This window comes from Diabrotica virgifera, chromosome 6 (assembly GCF_917563875.1).
Source record: "Diabrotica virgifera virgifera chromosome 6, PGI_DIABVI_V3a".
Classification (NCBI taxonomy): domain Eukaryota; kingdom Metazoa; phylum Arthropoda; class Insecta; order Coleoptera; family Chrysomelidae; genus Diabrotica; species Diabrotica virgifera.
The window spans coordinates 31,845,406-31,855,254 of record NC_065448.1 but is presented as its reverse complement, the minus strand read 5'-3'; the positions used below and the strand labels follow the sequence as shown (position 1 = coordinate 31,855,254).

Here is a 9,849-nt window from a genome sequence, read left to right as displayed (position 1 = left end):
TACTCATAGTCATGGGAGATCTGAACGCGAAAGTTGGCAAATACAGTAAGGGAGTGGCAAAATGCATGGGAACATATGGACTAGGGAAAAGAAACAACAATGAAGAGAAATTTATAGAACTTAGCCTAGAAATCAATATTGTCATTGGAGGAACGTTTTTCTCACACAAAGACTGCCACAAAATAACCTGGATCTCACCAAATAATAAAACGCAAAATCACATAGACCACATCTTAATTAATAAAAAATGGAGAAGTATCCTTCTAGGTGTACGAAATAAAAGATCAGCAGATGTAGGAAGTCATCATTACCTACTAATAGCGGAAATAAAAGTAAAAATCAAGGCCAAAAGAGGGAGTAAACAATATAACAAACGAAGATAATATACAACGACTGAAAGACAGTGAAACCCAAAAAATGTGGAGTAACAAAATAAAGTTGAACACAGAAACTGTAAACAACACACAGACAAATATATCAAACAAATGGGAGATAATCAAAGAGGCTGTACACCAAACTGCACAAGAAGTGTTGGGCTACAACTGAGAAAAGAAAACAGAGTGGCTAGGTGATAACACATGGCAACTGATAAAAAAGAGAAAGGATTTAAAGGCCGAACTAAATAGAATACAAAAATTAGAAGATAAAATCAGAATAACCCAAGAGTATGCAGATATAAATAAACAAGTAAAAGGAATTATGAGAATTAGGACAAGTAAAAGGAATTAGGAGAATTACGACAAGTAAAAGAGTGCTGGGAATTACAAAAGAGAATGGACAGAGATGGCACGCTTAGCAGAAGAGGTAGCCGAAACAAATAATCAGAGAGAGCTATATAAAACCACTAAACATCTTGCAAATAAGAATGTCAACAGTGACACACCACTAAAAGACAAACAAGGACAACTGCTTACAACAACAGAAGAGCAAACACAAAGATGGCATGAGTACTATAGCGAACTTACGGCAGAAGAAGAAAATGAGCCGCCATTTCAAGTTGGTAAAAGGGGACAAGCCATTGTAGCTAAAAATTGTATGTTAGGTTGATTGTTCCAAAAGAGGTACTTACAAAATAGTATAGAAAGTTTAGTGTACAAAGGGATATGTCAACATATTCCTTTTAGTACAGCCTATATCATTATATCTATTAGTGAATAATGAGACAACTTGATTTGTACTCTTATTAATGGTTAGATTTTAATGTAATAAGCAACCAACTTAACATACACAACCTATAAATTAGTCTACAGTGTTGTGTCATCGTTGTGATTATTATTGCAAAATAAAAGTGTGTGTTTGAATTAACTAATAACATTATTTTATTATAATAAGTGAAAATTAAAGAATGTGTAGAAAAACAAATTTTGAATATGAATACATATGAAAAGAAGGCAGTCATCAAGGAAATATTTACCTTCACTCTACACTCTCACTGTTACATATTTATGAAGCTTAGAAGATGTATCCAGATAATTTTATTAATTGTAAAATATATGAAAACATGTTTTACAGTCTGATTATCAGTATGAAGAAACATAAAGAAAGATACATGCGGTACATGTGACAAATTAAAAATGAAAATATGCAAAAATGAGGATGAACTAAAGTACATTTAAAAGAACATTATTTACAAGCTGATTGAGGGTATAAAAACTAAGAAGACAATAAATTTCTGTCACATCTTTGTCACTTTTTTATTTAAATTTGTTTTTGCAGTCAACAATTGCTTACTACAAATGTTGCATTCATAAGGTTTTTTACCACTGTGTGTTCTAAAATGTGCTTTCATATGACACACAGTGGTAAACGATTTCACATTTGTGAGATTTTTCCCGAGTATGAACTATCATATATTTATGTCGATTTAGACGAGAATTTAGAGAAAATTGCTTAACGCAGATTTCACATTTTTCTCCAGTGTGTGCTCTTAAATGTTTTTTCAAATAATCTACACAGGTAAATAACCTAAAACAAATTTCACAATTTCATTGTTTCTTCTGCACACTTGCTTAATCGGTTGTTCTTCTTGACAGGAGAATGTCCAGCCACTGGTTTTACAATAACTTCAGTTCTTCATTTATTATGAAGAAAATCTAAAACAAAAATTAAGTTTAAAGAATATAATTATTTATTTTCACTTATGTGAACAAACTACAAAATCACAATCATAACCGAATGATAGTCCACCATACTGATTTTGATCCACCTTCATTATTTTTGAAAAAAAAACCATATTATCACTTATTATCTTTTAATAGTTTTTTATGAACTTCATAAATAACATCATTATCATAATTAGCTTGACAATTCTGTGTCAACCTGGGCCTGCTACCAGAGAAGTTGTCAATTCCTAGTAACTTCCCTCTATCTTTGAACCCTTAAGCCAGGATCACACGAGGCTAGTTATTCAAGTTAGGATAGCAAGCTAGATATCCTGGTATCCTAGCTTGAGTTACTGTCCTGGCTTGGCGCATGCTAGAACGGTTTACATGTGGCTGGAAAATTTTCAGCCAGTCACTGTACTATTGCGAGATCAACAACTGTCAACGACAGCATACTAACCCCCTCTGTGGCTCAGTGATCAGGGTGCATACCTTTGGATCGACAGGTCGAATGGTCGTGAGTTCGAATCTCACCAGGGTTTTTCGTTTATTTTAAATTAATAAATGAAAGTAATTTCTGTCCTTGTGGGATCGGTACTCACCAGAGAGACTGCAGATGTTTGGATACAATTAGCGTCTCTTTGGAAAGACAATGACGTCTACTTTGCAAAGTAACAAGACACTTACTCAACATACACACTACATATTACTCCCCTGAGTTAGTGATAAGTTATAGTCTAAAAAATCATTATGAAATTGACTGGCCAGTTGGTTGTGAAAACCAGTGCCAATACACAAAACACACACAAAAACGCTTTACCAGCAAGAGTTTTAGAAGTATGTGGTTATCTCTTTAAAAAAATAAAACAGGTCGACATTATGCGCTTGCCGTTTAAAAACACTAGCTTTGTGGGCCAGACGAGGGTGGTACACATGCCAAGATAATAAAACCAATAGAGAGGGAGCTTAACAAAATACAACTCCGCTATACTGCTATTAGCCGATCCTAGCTTAAGACACTGATTTACTGTCTTTCTCATTAGCATACTAGCCTACATGCGAAGCTAATTCTGTATACATGGAGCTAGTAATACTAACCTGCTTGTTTAAAAGCGCTAGCTTGAAAATCTAGCCTCGTGTAATGCGGGCATTAGAATCATAAGGTCTGCTTATACATCATTCATAGATCAGGTCAAAATAAGAATAGTTGTAAATAATAAATAAGTTATTATCAATGAATATAGATGCTCTGTATTTATTGTTATTATTTAGAAAAAACTGACATCTTTAACATACTACATTTTAAGAAATCCTGATTGTTTTATTGATATAGTTGGTTCGCTAAACTCAGACACAACTGGCTACTGATTTTAGTAAGTAATTTTGCCAATTTAGTAAAATTGGCAAAAAAAAAATAATTACTAAATAGTTAGTAATTTTGCCAATTTTCTCAAAATTGGCCAAAAACAAAAGAAATACCGACTAATATCACTAGCCAGTTGTGTCTGAGTTTAGCAAACCGACTAGGTATATGGTTATTTCCAAATATATTAATATTTTACACGAATTTTTTAGTGTGAACTATCATAATGTTGATTAAAATTAAATACCTTAAAATAACTTATACAAATATATGAGGTATTTTCTACAGTGAATTGGATCTTGATCTTTTTGGAAAGTGTGTACCTAGCTTTTGAAATATGTAAGTACATACAAGGAGTGAAGGAGTACATACTACATGTGTCAACTCCATGTTAATAATGGAAACTCCGATCGTAGTTCACTACAATTGGCCTTTGCATGAGTTAATTAAGTGTTAATGTTTAATTAATTTAATTTTACTACAGAGACCTATGGAAACATAATCAGAAAAACTTACCATTTTTGGACATGAATTATCTATCCTCCTTTTATTTGATGTCTTCACTATTTATTTGGTCCAAAAAATTTCCACCATAGAAATAACTACTTTTATCAGTTTTAAAGACTCTCTACAGTCTCTACTCTATCTCAGTTTTAAAGTTTTAACAGAATAGGAACTATTACAGCATCACACAGGTTGTCCAGAATTTTCGATTTTAATTTTACATTCTTCTTTGTAAAAATTATTTTCTGCTTGCTTTATTTCCATTTTATTGATTTAAGAAAATAATATCACATTCACAGCACATAATATTTTACACGTACATAATATATATTATTAATATGAGAACAAAGTAGTAAATTAACCAAAACAATCCAATTCCCAAACACAACCTCAAAAAATTCTCAAAAGAAAATCAGATGATGAATGACACGACACGATCCCGACTCCGACTCCCGACCAATCGTAGCAAACGTATCCGATCCGCTTTATCGGATGCGCACGGTGAAACGAATTTTGGTCAACTTCGCGCATGGAACAAATTTTTTGACGAGTGAGCTTACTGATTCTCCTATACTGTGGTTTAGTTTTACGATTAGTATATTGTTTTTAGAAGTTGTCAAATAAATTAATAAGAAAAGTCACACTTTCACGTTTCTCTCTCGGCATGAGTAGTAAAAGAACTTTTGCGCCGACAACTGGGGAAAGCATCGTTGCATTATGTAGAGCTGTACACAGTGTTATGTGACATAGAGTCGGTGATAAATCAAAGACCACTTACCTATGTTTCTGAAGTCGATGAGTTTGAGGTTTTAACCCCATCAAGTTTTTTAAAGCCATTACAGGGTAATTCCGATGAGGTTGTTGATTTAGACATCGTGGATTCAGAATTTTTTAAAGGTAGGTTTCGTCATATTCAAAATTTAAGGCAAATGTTACGCGACAGATTTAGGAAAGAATACCTTGCGGAACTAGTAAATTATGGTCAAAGAAGAGAAGATTTTGTGAAGGTTGGTGATGTAGTAATGGTTGGTTCCGACAACGCCAAAAGAATAAACTGGCCCATGGGCAAAATCATTGAAGTATATTCTGGGCAAGATGGCATCCAAAGGGTCGCAAAAGTAAAGACAAAAAATGGTGTATTGGTTCGTCCATGTCTACGACTATTGGCTGTGAGTTTCGACGGTAGCGCTATCTCGCGGTTTGAAACTTATACTTTTCTGATAAAATTTATGTATGTGAAATATACAAAACGAGAAAAATAGATACTTATCTAGAAAGACACAAATTATGAACTGAAATATTATTGTTACCTGATTACTAAACGAATACACAGAATTAATAGTAAAATTAATTATGTTTTTTTATTTTATTCATTATAATTATAATATTTAATATATAAGTTCGTGAGACTGGATGACTGCTTACGCAAGAGACCATTGAGAAAAAGAATAAGTTTATATGAATTATTTAACATTTTAAAGGTTACCTCTGTTTATTTTTGTGTGCTTACTGCTTTGATTATTAAAATTTGCAATTTGTATGAATTGTAATTTGTTTGAATTCTATCAAAATGGATATTAAACATTATACTGGATTCAGTCTTATTTCCCATGATATCCAATTTCAATCAGCAACACCAAAAAAGGAAAGGATTTAGTTGATACAGGACATGTACGCAATGTTTCCGAATATAATAACTGCATCCAGTACTGTTATATTCAATATTTTTACATGAATCAATACAACAGCTGCAATATCTTGTTTTCTTTTTTGAAAAATCCATATTACCCGCCATTTCAGTTTGTGAAGTTTATCAAATGCACAAAACAAAACTGCCAACTGCCACTAACACAGCGTTGCCACATTTTATTTATAAAATCTACTGTAAGTTTAGCTTACTAAAATCTACTTATCAAAAACTAAAATATACTATAAAACTTTATTAATATATTTGTATATAATTTATGACTTTTTATAATAAAAATAACAGCTGACTAACTAGAAATTTTTTTTATTTAGCTAATGCCTCGACAACTAATGGGCATTGGCATGGTGATGGTACAGTGGATTTTACCAATTAGGTAGCTAGTGTTAAGTCGACTTTACATTACATGATTTATCATGTGATTTGTCATATGATTTGGCCATGGAGTAAAATTTACATGTTTACACTGTGTGATTTGTCATATGATTTTGCCATAAGCATTGTGTTTTATCATAAGCATTGTCATGCGGCTCGTCATGGCAAAATCATATGATAAATCACGTGATAAATCATGTAGTGTAAAGTAGACTTTATGTGTAGTGTGTGTGTTGAGTAAGTGTCTTGTTACTTTGGAAAGTCGATGTCATTGTCTTTGCAGAGACGCTAATTGTATCCGAACGTCTGCGGTCCCTCCGGTGGGTACCGATCCCCAAGGATAGAAACTATTTTCATTTATTAATTTATAATAAACGAAAAATTCTCTACCCTGGTGAAATTCAAACTCACGACCATTCGGACCTTTCGATCCAAAAGTAGGCGCTCTTACTACTGAGCCACAGAGGGAGTTTAACTAGAAATTAATATGACTGTTTGTAAACAAAAACCAAACTTTTTTATATTTTAACTGGGGAACAAAATGACCAACTATAATTAATTTTTATCAGTTTCATATTTAATATTTATATATAATATTTTGTCATCCACTGATTTTAACATCTGCATATCTGGATCACATTCTTCAAACAATTATTTCGCATTTTACATTAGAAACACGCAAACACAACATTTGTTGTTTTGCAAAGTTACATATATTATAATTAGGCCCGGTCTTTTCACCTCCGAATAAATATTTATTAGGAAGTTTATCCGGCAGATTACATGTAAATCTGTCAAATAACCTCCGAATAACTTTTATTCGGAGGTGAAAAGACCGGGCCTTAGATATTTTAGTTTTCCATCGTTAGCTTCTAACAGGCTCACCGACCACCGAATACCAGAACTCTTCAATAACACCTGAAATAGGTACTGATTGCACTGCTACTTGAAATCTGCAAGTTTGTTACACCAGAATCCAGTTTCATTTCTGTTTAATATTCATCATCTACGTCCTGGGGCTAGATTCCGTGCACCGTAGATATCTACACTTCGCTTTCTATCGATGTCAATTGTCGTGAAAATATTTGAATTTTTAGTTTTAATTGAATTATTTTCTAGTTTTGCTAGTTGATGCTGAAGTGACACTTGTAAAACAAGAAAATATTTGAATTAAAACTAAAAATTCAAATATATTGACATTGATAGAAAGCGGTCGGCGGTAGGTTTGTTCCAACATGAACTTTTGGACGGCCCAAAAACCGTCACGAAACTGCTTGTACCGTTTGTTGTGCGCATGTTCGTAATTGTATCGCCCAGTTATCGTCCCATGACGGTAATCATATATTTGTCATTTTTGTTGGTGACAGCTTGTGTGATTTTAGTCGATCAAAGGCTCAAAAAATTTAAAGAATTAAATCCTAGTGCTCAAGTCAGTCCAACCAGCACATTATGCATTTGCCCGATTACTGAAATGATCATCACGAAACCGTCACCGAAAGATCACAATTCTTGTTGGAACAGTGGGAAGGACGATCCGATGACGATCATATTTTTGTTGGAACGGATTTTCTTTACTGCGCAGGATCGTTACCGTTTCCTGACGGTTCTCGGTCGTGTTGGAACAAACCTAGTGTTAGCGATTGTACACAGAATCCCACCCCTGAATCTTATTTTCGGTAAAGACATTGGGAAATTGTAACAAAATGTCTAAAAATTAATTTAGAAATGGGGTAAATACTATTAAAAAGCAAATTTTATTTTAGTCATAAGAAAATGTTGAAATATACCAAAAATCTACTAAAAAATATTGCCTACTAGAATTTTTTAAAAAATATCAAAAATCTACCAAAAAAGTAGAAATCTACTAAATGTGGCAACGTTGCACTAACAGCTGTGGCGAAAACCGTCAAATCCCCTCTCCTCTACCCATGGCGCGCCATTTAAATTTATCAGATAAATGCACAAAACTGCCACTAACAGCGCTGGAGAAAGCTGTCAAATCCCCTCTACCCATCGGCTCATGGCCAATATAGAGTTGAACTACCTATCAGTGATATTCAAGAAAATTTAAGAGAAGACAAAGAAGAATCAACAGAACAAGATAAGTCAGAAAAGGTTAAAAAGTCAAGGTATGGAAGAACATTGAAGACTCCACATAGATTCACTGCCACCTGATTCCTGGGTCCGGACAATGTTGGGACACTAGAATCTAGTATATACACTACATATAATCCGTTGTTGTGGGTAACCATATATCTAGTTTAGTTTTACGATTAGTATATTGTTTTTATAAGTTGTCAAATAAATTAATAAGAAAAGTCACACTTTCACGTTTCTCTCTCGGCATAAAATATAAATAAAACACACAAGAAATTACACTATAAATAACTTTATTTATTTGAAAAGTTTCTTACGGGCAGGGATCACTTAACGTATCGGATTGATCGAATTATTTTAAAAACAATGAATACAATTTAGTCTGTATTATCTCACAGATATTATTTTTATTTTACAGAAACAAATGTCATCAACTCTGATTAAATTAAATATTTAGAAAATATACAATGTGTGGGTCGGCACTGCCGACCCTGACCGGCCGCCACTGGAAGCAATCACGCTATTCCTCAATACGGAATAACTACTCAACATCAACAACCATACACACAGACCCGTGCAACGACTCTGTCCCAACGAAGTAATCCTGCAATGCAGTAACGCTGTGTGGCAGGCTCCGACTCAATACGTCGCACCCCAATAATTTGCTTACTAACTCAGTACATTAGTTAGCCGGGGGGAGTCCAGAGCCAGAGCTCACTGCGCTGCAATACTCACTGTTGTTCCTCGCTGGCTTGCTCTTATATTTTTAATGATCACCTCTCTTTAACTTGGCTGCTTCATGGTGAGAGGTAGATCGAACGCGTATTCGCTCTGAGCGTTAACAAAGTGTCAAAGCAAAATCGACCGACCTGCTCATGGTGGCGGTTTTTTGAAATTTTATCAGGACGCTTTGTGTATGTTTAAATGAGACATTTAAAAAAAATGCCGTGTCCCGCTAGTGATATTATGTATTAATATAAACAGAAAATAAAAACGCACTTAACCTGATATAAATTCTTCTATTTCCAATATTGATTATCAGTTTGATTTTGTATACATAACCTCACTATCGCAGTTTATGTCAATAAATCTTTATTAACGAAAAAGAAAATATTTTTGTTGCACTATAAATTACAGTATAAATTAATAACTAATGAGTTCTAACAATTGTATTCGGTTATTATCACTACAAAATAAAATATTCAAGTTTAACAAAATAATCCCATAAGACTCAATGTTAAAACGTCCTGACAAAATCTGACAGCGTGTCACGTGACTGTAAGTAGAGGGGAGACGCACGGAGCCAATACGTTTCGATTCTTCTACGTGGAGGCAGTGCGCATTCGGTATATACAAAGCATTACAAATAGGGGAGTTTTTATAAATAGATTTTCACTTCGGAAAAAATCAAACAAGATAGAACTTTTTGTAATTTCATTAAGAAATGTTTAATAAACAACATATCAAAAAGTTCTACTCGAGAAGTGGGTGCTTCATTTTTTATTAAACAAATGAACTACGAAATTAGATGTTTTTTTAAATAACTCCGAAAATATAAATTTTAGAAAAGACTTGACCATTGAAACATTCAGAAAATTTTACAAAAAAAACCTTATATAAAGAATTTTCTAAAATTAAATCTGTATCTTCTATAATTTTTTATTTATAACGTTAAAGTCACCCTTCTCACAAACATTGGCGCA

At 33.4% G+C, this 9,849-nt stretch overlaps 1 long non-coding RNA gene across 1 annotated transcript; it reads right to left on the bottom strand.

Annotated features, from left to right (window-relative positions):
• Positions 1 to 1,669: 1,669 nt before the first annotated feature.
• On the bottom strand, positions 1,670 to 4,668 carry LOC126886852 (uncharacterized). Its single transcript, XR_007698792.1, has 2 exons — positions 3,982 to 4,668; positions 1,670 to 2,093 (listed from the first exon to the last, which is right to left on the bottom strand). It is a non-coding gene; the product is annotated as an uncharacterized LOC126886852 (long non-coding RNA).
• Between the last annotated feature and the right edge of the window lie 5,181 nt (positions 4,669 to 9,849).